Consider the following 12,068-nt stretch of genomic DNA (forward strand, 5'->3'; position numbering starts at 1 on the left):
AGGCCACTTGCCCATATAACTGGCAGGATATTGAAGAAGAATCATACCGACCAGGCTCTGCTACCTAACAGCTGAGTTACTTTCATCAAGCTCTCGGGCTTCTGGGGCTGTTTCCTAATTTCAAAAGTGCAGATATGATGTGTTAGGCCCTGGTGGGTTGCAAGGAAGAGGTACACACATATCACCTTTGATGATGAGGGCCGAATGTTAACTTGGATGGAAAGTCATCCAAACAGTGATATTGTCTCTGGCCCTAGTACTTTTAAAACCTCACAGAATATTAATTTAGCAGTATTTAGGATAGGGTTTGAGCTCTGAAGACCTATAGTGTGGTTATTTGTTCATATGGCTGTTTTCCATACTAGACCATGAGCTCCATGGGGGCAGGGTCTACAGTTTCATCTTTCTATCCTAGGCACTCAGTTCAGTGCCTGATATATAGTAATAGAGGCACAAATGTTTCAAGACTTGAGGAATTTTCAACTCTTACTGAAAGAATAGGAAGATATAAAGGCTTCTCAGAGAAGGTATTATTCAAGCTTTTTTTTGTTTTTTGTTTTGTTTTGTTTTGTTTTTTTTTTGAGATGAAGTCTCACTCTGTCGCCCAAGATGGAGTGCAATGGCATGATCTCAGCTCACTGCAAACTCTGCCTCCCGGGTGCAAGCAATTCTTCTGCCTCAGTCTCCCGAGTAGCTGGGATTACAGGCATCCACCACCATGCCCAGCTATTTTTTGTATTTTTAGTAAAGACGAGGTTTCACCATGTTGGCCAGGCTAGTCTCAAACTACTGACCTGAGGTGATCCGCCCGCCTTGGTCTCCCAAAGTGCTGGGATTACAGGCATGAGCCACCATGCCCGGCCTATTTAAGCTGATTCTTTAAGGGTGAGTAGCAATTTTTTCCAGATGAATAAAACCTTGAGATATTATTCCAAGCAGAGACCAGTAGGTGCAAAGACACAGGGATATAGAGATGTTGAAGTTTACCAAACACTGCTAGATTAAAAAAACAAAAAGGAAACTATCAAAATCAAAAATTAAAATTAAAAATCACCTAAAATAAAAAGTATGAATGGGCTTGGCCGGAGGTCACATCGCAATTGAGTTAACTATGACCGTAGACACTCAGTAATGGATGGAAGTTTTAGGGAAAAACATAACATTCTCAGGTGTTGGCAGAGTATCTGGAACAATTTACAAATATGGGCATTGAATTCTGGGAATAGTTACACTGTAGTGATATCATTTCCTTCTCTGCGTATGAAGCATGTATGTATTGCACACTTTTCAAGGTGCTGAAAATCAGACTCCTCGAGGAGCTCATAAGCAATCAACGGAGATAGATGGGTGAACAACTGATTATCATGTGGCAAATGAGGTAATAGAGACATGACTAAGATGCTATCTAAACAAGAAGAAAGGAATGATTCATAATATATGGAGTGCTGGGGAAAGATTTCTCAAATGAAGCCAGCTGGGCGTGACGGCTCCCACTTGTAATACCGGCACTTTGGGAGGCGGAAGTGGGACAGGAGGATGTAGGAGTTCAAGACCAGCCTGGTCAACAGAGCAAGACCCTGCCTGTCTCTATATTTGAAAAAAAATAGATAAATTTTTTAAATGAAGTGATATTTGAGCACTCTGGAGCACCATACAAATATAGGACAGACTGAAGGAATGTGTCCAGCTTAATTTGAGTTAACATTTTTTGAAATTTTGTATTGTAAAAATAGTACATATTCAGTGTTTTGAAACTAGAAAGAATTCATAGGCAAGGAGGGCTGTCTACAAAGCACTCCAGAGATCCACCATACTGAGACAATGCTTAATGCTTTGATGGATTTATTGTATACTTCCTATGCATATGCACGTATTATATACATACATGTGCATGGTTAAATAGAAATGGTTCTCTTTGGTGTTCTGTTTATCCATTTATTGTTATGAAGTAAATCCCCAAAGAGCACATTTGCTTTGCCCAAGGGAGTCTTTTGCTACATACTGCTGTACATAATGAAAACTAAAAAAGGGGCTAACTATTCAGCCATGTGACCTTGTGGTGATTCAAATAGAGGCTTCATCAAAGGCAGATTCAGAAATGAACTTGGTGTGTGGGTGGTTATGCTTGGCATTATTGTTTGTGATAGGATGACAGGGATGACTTCAGAGTCCACCAACAGGGAACTGGTTAAGTGAACGGTGGTACATCCAAACAGTGAATACTGTGCAGTTGTAAAGAATGAGAAAGACCTCTGTACTCATGTAGAAGAACTCACATATATTGTGTGTGTGTTTTAAAAGGAACAAGGAATGGTATAGTATGCATGGTATGCTGCTTTTTGTGTTGAGAGAGAAGAGTAGAATAAGAATATACATGTGTATTTGCAAAGATAAATTCTGAAATGATGTATAAGGAACCAATTAAAAGTGTTTGGCTGTGGAAGGAGAATAAGACTGTGAATGGGATTTGGCCACATATTTTTTTTTTTTTAAATTTTTATTTTTATTTATTTTTATTTTTTTATTAATTTTTTTTTTGCACACAAAACAATAAACATTTTCTAAAAATACATACAAACAAAAAGATGCGTATCAAACATATTAGGAAGGTTACACATGGGAAGTCGGGGAATAGAAATGGGGGGTGGGAGTTAAAATAAATGAGAGAGGGACTTTATATGGATCAGTGATAATAACTCAATCCTCTATTTGACAAAGAAGAGGGAGTAGGAAGAGGAAGAAAAAGAAAGTGGGATAAAGGATCAGAAAGGGAGGAAAATAGAAAAAATTAGAGTATGACTCCAGGGTAGACCTGTTTTGTTGTCACTGAGTTGGTTGGTTGGTTTGTCTGTTGTATTTTTCATGTTTCGCCAAGTTGGCCAGACTGGTCTCGAACTCCTAGCCCGAAGTGATCAACCCGCCTCGCCCCCCAGAGTGCCGGGACCACAGGCGTGAGCCACCACGTCCAGCCCCCACATTGCTTCTGGCCTCCGTGGTAGACCTCCCAGACGGAGCGGCCAGGCAGAGGAGCTCCTCACTTCTTCCCAGACACGGGGCGGCCGGGCAGAGGCGCTCCTCACTTCCCAGACGGGGCGGCCAGGCAGAGACGCTCCTCACTTCTTCCCAGACGATAGGTGGTCGGGCAGAGGCGCCCCTCACTTCCCAGACGATGGGTGGCCGGGCAGAGGCGCTCCTCACTTCCCAGACGATGGGAGGCCGGGCAGAGGCGCTCCTCACTTCCCAGACGATGGGAGGCCGGGCAGAGGCGCTCCTCACTTCCCAGACGGGGCGGCCGGGCAGAGGCGCTCCTCACTTCCCAGACGGGGCGGCCGGGCAGAGGCGCTCCTCACTTCCCAGACGATAGGTGGCCGGGCAGAGGCGCTCCTCACTTCCCGGACTGGGGCGGCCGGGCAGAGGCGCTCCTCACTTCCTCCCGGACGGGGCAGCTGGGCAGAGGCGCTCCTCACTTCCTCCTGGACGGGGGGGCCGGGCAGAGGCGCTCCTCACCTCCCAGATGGGGCGGCCGGGCAGAGGCGCTCCTCACCTCCCAGATGATAGGTGGCCAGGCAGAGGCGCTCCTCACTTCCCAGACGGGGTGGCCGGGCAGAGGCGCTCCTCACTTCCCAGACGGGACGGCCGGGCAGAGGCGCTCCTCACTTCCCAGACGGGGCAGCCGGGCAGAGGCGCTCCTCACTTCTTCCCGGACGGGGCGGCCGGGCAGAGGCGCTCCTCACTTCCCAGACGGCGGGTGGCCGGGCAGAGGCGCTCCTCACTTCCCAAACGGTGGGTGGCCGGGCAGAGGCGCTCCGCACTTCCCAGACGGGGCGGCCGGGCAGAGGCGCTCCTCACTTCCCAGACGGTGGGTGGCCGGGCAGAGGCGCTCCTCACTTCCCAGATGGGGTGGCCGGGCAGAGGCGCTCCTCACTTCCCAGATGGGGTGGCCGGGCAGAGGCGCTCCTCACTTCCCAGAGGGTGGGCGGCCAGGCAGAGGCGCTCCTCACTTCCCAGACAATGGGTGGCCGGGCAGAGGCTCTCCTCATTTCCCAGACGGGGCGGCCAGGCAGAGGTGCTACTCACTTCCCAGACGATGGGTGGCCGGGCAGAGGCGCTCCTCACTTCCCAGATGGGGCAGCCGGGCAGAGGCGCTCCTCACTTCCCAGACGGTGGGTGGCCGGGCAGAGGCGCTCCTCACTTCCCAGAGGGTGGGTGGCCAGGCAGAGACGCTCCTCACTTCCCAGACAATGGGTGGCCGGGCAGAGGCTCTCCTCATTTCCCAGACGGTGGGTGGCCGGGCAGAGGCTCTCCTCATTTCCCAGACGGGGCGGCCGGGCAGAGGCGCTCCTCACTTCCCAGACGGTGGGTGGCCGGGCAGAGGCGCTCCTCACTTCCCAGACGGGGCGGCCGGGCAGAGGCGCTCCTCACTTCCCAGACGGGGCGGCCGGGCAGAGGCGCTCCTCACTTCCCAGATGGGGTGGCCGGGCAGAGGCGCTCCTCACTTCCCAGAGGGTGGGCGGCCAGGCAGAGGCGCTCCTCACTTCCCAGACAATGGGTGGCCGGGCAGAGGCTCTCCTCATTTCCCAGACGGGGCGGCCAGGCAGAGGCGCTCCTCACTTCCCAGACGATGGGTGGCCGGGCAGAGGCTCTCCTTATTTCCCAGACGGGGCGGCCGGGCAGAGGCGCTCCTCACTTCCCAGACGGTGGGTGGCCGGGCAGAGGCGCTCCTCACTTCCCAGACGGGGCGGCCGGGCAGAGGTGCTCCTCACTTCCCAGACGGTGGGTGGCCGGGCAGAGGTGCTCCTCACTTTGCAGACGGTGGGTGGCCGGGCAGAGGCGCTCCTCACTTCCCAGACGGGGCGGCCGGGCAGAGGCGCTCCTCACTTCCCAGACGGGGTGGCCGGGCAGAGGCGCTCCTCACTTCCCAGACGATGGGTGGCCGGGCAGAGGTGCTCCTCACTTCCCAGATGGGGCGGCCGGGCAGAGGCGCTCCTCACTTCCCAGACGATGGGTGGCCGGGCAGAGGCGCTCCTCACTTCTTCCCGGACGGGGCGGCCAGGCAGAGGCGCTCCTCACTTCCCAGACAATGGGTGGCCGGGCAGAGGCTCTCCTCATTTCCCAGACGGTGGGTGGCCGGGCAGAGGCGCTCCTCACTTCCCAGACGATGGGTGGCCGGGCAGAGGCGCTCCTCACTTCCCAGACGGGGCAGCCGGGCAAAGGCGCTCCTCACTTCCCAGACGATGGGTGGCCGGGCAGAGGCGCTCCTCACTTCCCAGACGGGGCGGCCGGGCAGAGGCGCTCCTCACTTCCCAGACGATGGGTGGCCGGGCAGAGGCGCTCCTCACTTCCCAGACGATGGGTGGCCGGGCAGAGGCGCCCCTCACCTCTTCCCAGACGGGGCGGCCGGGCAGAGGCGCTCCTCACTTCTTCCCGGACGGGGCGCCCGGGCAGAGGCGCTCCTCACTTCCCAGACGATGGGTGCCTGGGCAGAGGCGCTCCTCACTTCCCAGACGGGGCGCCCGGGCAGAGGCGCTCCTCACTTCCCAGACGGGGCGGCCGGACAGAGGGGCTCCTCACTTCTTCCCGGACGGGGTGGCCGGGCAGAGGGGCTCCTCCCTTCTTCCCGGACAGGGCGGCAGGGCAGAGGCGCTCCTCACTTCTTCCCGGACGGGGCGGCCGGGCAGAGGTGCTCTTCACTTCCCAGACGGGGCGGCCGGGCAGAGGCGCTCCTCACTTCTTCCCAGACGGGGCGGCCAGGCAGAAGCGCTCCTCACCTCCCAGACGATGGGTGGCCAGGCAGAGGCGCTCCTCACCTCCCAGACGATGGGTGGCCGGGCAGAGGCGCTCCTCACCTCCCAGACGATGGGTGGCCGGGCAGAGGCGCTCCTCACTTGCCAGATGGGGAGGCCGGGCAGAGGGGCGGCCGGGCAGAGACACTCCCCACCTCCCAGACGGGGCGGCGGCCGGGCAGGGGCTGCAATCCCAGCACCCTGGTAGGCCAAGGCAGGCGGCTGGGAGGCGGAGGCTGCCGCGAGCCCAGACCACGCCACCGCACTCCAGCCCGGGCAACACCGAGCACCGGGTGAGCGAGACTCCGTCTGCAGTCCCAGTACCTCGGGAGGCTGAGGCGGGCAGAGCACTCGGCGTCAGGACCTGGCGACCAGCGTGGGCAACATGGTGGACGCGCGCCTGCAGGCAAAGGAGAAAAAGCCGGCAGCGGTGGCGCGCGGCGGCAGTCCCAGGTAGTCCGTGGCGCGGGCAGCAGTGAGCCGAGTAGATTGCAGCCTGGGCCACAGAGGGGAAGAAGAAGGAAGAAGAAAGAAGAAAGAAGAAGGAGAAGGAGAAGGAAAAGGAGAAGGAGAAGGAGAAGGAGAAGGAGAAGGAGAGGAAGAGGAAGAAGAGGAAGCTGGCCACAGACTTTTATAGGTAGTTATATTTAAAAATTTTCTGAACTATGTATTTGTACACATGACCCTTTTAAAAATAAGCGAATGAAGGAATGAAGTAGGATTATGAGAAAGAGATAAGAACAAATGATCTAAGGGGCTGCCCATCTTTTTAGTACCCAGTGAATATTAATACATAACAATAGCAGCAAAAATTGGAAGAGTAGCCCCAGGAGGGTAGGGAGTCAGCCTTTCCTTTGTCTTTTCCTCAATTTCATATATTAAACAAAATAATCTGAGAACAATAAAACAATTTGAAACAAAAATGTCTCCAGATCTCTTAAAAGGAAGCTGGGGCAGCTTTCTGTAGCGCACTTCCCTAAAATGGGCTGATTTACCTCAAGAGGCAGGGATTCTAGCCTACATGGGATACATATAGGAGAAAAAAAATCAGAAAAAGAAAAGAGATTTAAATATAAATAAATGAAAATAACAATTCTTCCTGATTATAAAGGAAATCATTCTTTTTGTAATAATTTGGATGGCAAATATTAAGAAAAATCTTTAATTTGCCACTCAGAACATTCTGGTTTTTTGCTTTTTATATGTTTTTATGCATATAAATCTTTTAAAAAGTAGAATTGTAATAGTCTTTTGTCACTTACTATATTTTGGGCATATTTCTGTGGCAGTAAATATATCCTGGCATCATCATTTTTAATAGCTGGATGTATATTAAGTTAATCACTGCCACCCCAGAGGTGAATTTTCTTATACATACATTTTAATGGGCTCAAGCAAACATTTTTGGACTGAATTCATAGAAGTAGAATTTCTGGAGGAAAATAATTTTTAGGGTTTTTAATAGAAATTTTCAAATTATTCTCCAGGAAAAGTGACTCAGGTTATACTCCCACCAACAAGGACAGAGCTCCAGGTTCCCTTTTCCATTTGTCATCTTTGCTGCCTTTATACAGAAAATCTCATTGTTTTCATGACATTGCTTTGATTTCTTGTGCTTTTGAATCTTTTTATATGCCATTGGCCATTTTTATTCTTGTGAGAAGTGCCAGTTTCTCCATTGCACATTTTCGGTTGAAAATCACTTGTTTCTTTTCTCCGTAATTTTAAAGATTTCTTTATAGACTAAGGATACAAACCTTTTATCTGTCATTGAGGTTAAAAAAACTTTCTCCCAGTAAGTAATTTGTCATTTCATTTTTTCTTCCTTCTTTTCTTTTCTTTTGCCTTTCCTTTCCCTTTCTTTCTTTCTCTTTCTTTTCCTTGTTTCTTTCTTTCTTCTTCTTCCTTCCTTCCTTGCTTTCCTTTTCTTTCTTGCTTTCCGTTCTTACTTTCTTTTCTTTTCCCTCCCTCCCTCTCTTTCTTTCTTTCCACTTTCTTTTTCTCTTTTTCTTTCTTTCTCTCTCTTTTTCTTTCCCTCTCTCTCTTTCTTCCTTTCCTTTCTTTCTCTTTCTTTGTTCCCTCCCTCCCTCCTTCCTTTTTTTCTTTCTTTCCTTCACTAGCCAAGCTCCAAAGTCACATTTCACTTAATTTTTATTCTGCCAAATTTGAAAGCCTTTTAACTTAGTGATTTTAGTGTAAACAGGAGCAGGAGAAAATGTAATTATCTAAGTCTCGTTCTGTCACCCAGGCTGGAGTGCAGTGCCATAATCATAGCTACTGCAGCCTTGAACTCCAGGCCTCAAGCAATTTTCCCACCTCAGCCCGCCAAGTAGCTAGGACTACAGCTGTGTGCCACCACACCCAGCTAATTTTTAAAAATTTTTGTGAAGATATGAATTCGCTATGCTGCCCAAGCTAGTCTTGAACTCTTGACTTCAAGTAATCCTCTCACCTTGGCTTGCCAAAGTGCTGGGATTACAGGCGTGAGCTACTGCTCCTGGCCGAGAGTTTAGTTTTGTTTGCTAGTGGTGTTCTTGGTATCTTTTCATATTTGAGGCTTTGGGCTAGTGCTGAAGTATTACACTCACCATCCGAGGTCTACAGCACTTTTGGTTTAATATTGAACAGATGGAACTGTTTAGTTCTGCATCTTTGCAGGTATACAGAGTGTGCCTACCAGGAATCTGCTTTATATCCATTGAAAGCAAGAAATAATACAGTAAAACTTTGCCTGGCTAGAGGCTTTGAAAGAATGGCATATTCTGGTTTAATTCTATTAACTTGGAAGTATGAAGGTGAAAAAAGAACTCAAAACTTAAATTTCCTGTTGAAAGCAATTGAACATATAGCCAATAATTCCACTTTTCTTCTCTAGTAAGGTTGGACATTCTGATTTACTTGGTGTTTTATTATAGAACTGCTAGTGTGCCTGAGTCTTACATTGTGAAGATACTTTTTTAAAACTTGAGATGTAAGAGGATGTAAATGGTTTTGTAGGAGATCAGGCTGGATGAGAACGGACACTTGTAAACATACTTTCTAGACTAAATGGCCACTTGTTTTCTTATTGAACTCATAAAAATAAAACACATTGGATGGAGGGTGGGAGTAGAAAGGAGATTGATGTATTTTAATTGCATGTCATTGTTTCATAACAAGGCAGAACGTATGGTAACCCTGGCTTTGGACCTACAGAAGGAAACACATTTTACTACCTGCTGTATGCCAGAGGTTCTTGAACACCTGGAGGGATTACTGCAGCACAGATTGCTGAACCCTAATCCAGAGTTTCTGATTCACCAGGTCCAGGGCGGGGCCTGAGAATTTGCACTTATAAAAAGGTCTCGGGTGCTGCTGGTGCTGCTAGTCCATAGACTACATTTTGAGAACCACTCTTGTCTATTAACTGTAAATTGTAGAGCTCTAGAAAAAAGCTTAGTTTGGTCTGGGATAAGAACCACACAGGTTATGGAGAACATCATGAAGGATTCAACCCTTGATCCCAACCTAGTGTGGATTTCAGGTAACAAGCAATACACAGTGACATAACATAATTCTTGGTTTTCATGATTGCAAGTCATAGCCAGGTATCAAGTGAGAAATTCAGTTTCATTTGCAAGGCTTAGAGAGGCCAGGTGATTCTAGAAAAATGGGCCTTGTGTTTGTTTTAAACCAGTAAAGAGCTTTAAGTGCTTATTAAATTGAAAGCTTTGTGTTCTTACTGATTTTGTATTTTATTTTATTTTGTTTCTTTTGAGATGGAGTCTTGCTCTGTCGCCCAGGCTGGAGTGCAGTGGCGTGAGCTTGGCTCACTGCAACCTCCGTCTCCTGGGTTCAAGTGATTCTCCTGCCTCAGCCTCCCAAATAGTTGGGATTACAGGCACCCACCACCACGCCTGGCTAGTTTTTGTATTTTTAGTAGAGACAGGGTTTCTTCATGTTGGCCAAGCTGGTCTCGAACTCCTGACTTCAGGCGATCCACCCACCTCGGCCTCCCAAAGTGATGGCATTACAGGCATAAGCCACCGCACCCGGCCCATAAGCTTTGTGTTTTTAAAGATATCAGACGTATTTCTTGTTTTTTAAAAAAATCTTAACAATAATGGAGGGGAATAAGACAAACATTTTTCCAAAAAAGAGAAATCATTGTGATTATTTTGTCTTATTGGAATGTTGGATACTATAGTTGGCTTCATTAATCATCAAGCATGCTATGGATTTTCCATTTTTATAGGATCTATATCTCAGTTAAGATAATACTGGTAATTCTTGTGCTCCATTTGAAGATGAAAAATATAGGCCAAATTCCTAGACTTCACATAGAAGCTGGATAATGAAGACAGCTCTGGAGGAACACATAGATACACACACAGAGACACACATATATATAAAGTATACACACATATGTTTTTTAAAGTGTATTTTTTACAGTTTCAAAGCTTTTAAAGCAAAAGCCAGCCCCTCCCCTCTCCCAGAGTGGGCGGCCCCTCCCCTTTCTCTGAGTGGGCAGGGACAGCGGTTGCATGGGCCGCTTTCTTTATGATGTCACAGGTCCCTCTGGACATGCTGCTGCCTGGCCACACCTCCTTTCCCTTTCATCTTTCGCACTGACCAATGGGCTTGGAGTACTAAGGCCACGCCCCCTATTCTGCGTTCTAGTGGGGGGGCCCTGGTTACGCCTCCTGTGGCTCAGTCGCACAGCTGCCTGGTAGGTGACTGGAGGCATTCAGCAGTGCTCACTGGGATTTTGCTGATGTGGCCCCAACCCTGCCTCCCTCCGCACCCCACGATGTCAGAAAAAACACAACAGGGGAAATTGGCTGCAGCCAAGAAAAAGGTAAAAACGCACCAGGTTATGGCCCCCAACCCAGCCACAGATCCCCTCTGATGACAAGACCGGTGCCAGAGTCCATACCACTCCTGAGGCATACCAGACTGGGCCCCCCAACCCCAGCGCCTCTGGGCTCCCCCGACCAAAGTCTTGTCAGTCAGCCCCACCCTTTCAGCAAGGAGCCCAGTCCCTGCCCTTGCCAATCACCCCAGGGTGACTTTGGGCGGGTGACTCCTGGGGCTCCCTGCTCCATACTCGGCCCTCACCTCCTGCCACCCCAAGCCCAACCTCCCTGGGCTCTTTGGGCTTGTGTCTCCCAGGACCTGGGTCCCCCAGCCCCAGGCCCCGCCCTCACCAGTCGTCCCTGGGTGACTTTGGGCTGGTGACTCCTGGGGCTCCCTACTGCAGACTCTGCCCTCCCTTCTTGCTGCCCCAAGCTCGACCTCCCTGGGCTTCTTGGGCTGGCGTCTCCGAGGACCTGGGTCAAAATCGTGTGTTTCCCTCACCCATCATGGAGCGGCTACTTGGGCATCACACTGATGTGGTCCCCTCCCCTGGGAGGAGTGGAATGTAGTGATGTCACAGTCCCCCTAGGAACTGTCATTACTGCTGCAAGACCGGCCTTTGATCTTACAACCCAGTCCCCTAAGTTTTCTCACCCCATTTCTGGTTCCTCTGGTTGCAGCACAAATTTCCAGCTGGAAGGGGAGTGGAGACTATGGGACCTAGGAGCAAGAGGTTTCAGGCTGCCTTACTCCCTTAACAATGTCTAATTGACAGTGGGAAAAGCCTACACTTCGCCCGTGAGCTCAAAACGTTGACAGTATGTCTGGGTGGCAATGGGAGAATGGGTTTGGTTTGGTTTTCTCCCAGGCTTCTACTTTCCAGAGAGACTTTAACATTTTTTTCTGAGTTCTCCACGCTTCTGGGACCAGACTGCCCTTCAGTCAGTGGTCTCTGAAGTGAGATTTGCCCATCTTCTGTGGAATAGATCTTGGGAAACTGAACTTGACAGCTTGAATCTTCCTCATATCATCTCAACCTGGGGTACTTTGAGTGCCACAGGATAAATGTGGGACATCTTTCTGAAGCATCATTTTCCCTTGATTCTCTTGAGAAAAAACATTAATGTACTTAGAGATGACAGACACATAGGTTTCCAAGCATATACCAGACTTCTCTCTGAAATGAGGCTTGGGTTGTCATCTTCCTGATAAATTCCCAGATTTAACAGAAAAGCTGCCTTCTGCCATGAGGACACGTTGATATGAAAGTATGAGAGGTACCGGTGCACTTCTTCACACCAATAGACGTGTGAGGATGTATGACTCTAAACCACACGGCCTACAGTTCCTGCCTGCTTAATGCTTACTTTTCTACCTCTGCCCCTGGTTTTGGTCCCTGGCAGCTGCTGATTCAAGGCAAAACCCCAGAGCTTGGAGTCAGAGGACTGA

At 49.7% G+C, this 12,068-nt stretch overlaps 1 pseudogene; it reads left to right on the plus strand.

Annotated features, from left to right (window-relative positions):
- Positions 1-10,456: 10,456 nt before the first annotated feature.
- On the plus strand, positions 10,457-11,867 carry LOC115834232 (annotated as a pseudogene).
- Positions 11,868-12,068: the final 201 nt, after the last annotated feature.

Source organism: Nomascus leucogenys, unplaced genomic scaffold (genome assembly GCF_006542625.1).
Source record: "Nomascus leucogenys isolate Asia unplaced genomic scaffold, Asia_NLE_v1 000357F_1303835_qpdss326507sc, whole genome shotgun sequence".
Classification (NCBI taxonomy): Eukaryota; Metazoa; Chordata; class Mammalia; order Primates; family Hylobatidae; genus Nomascus; species Nomascus leucogenys.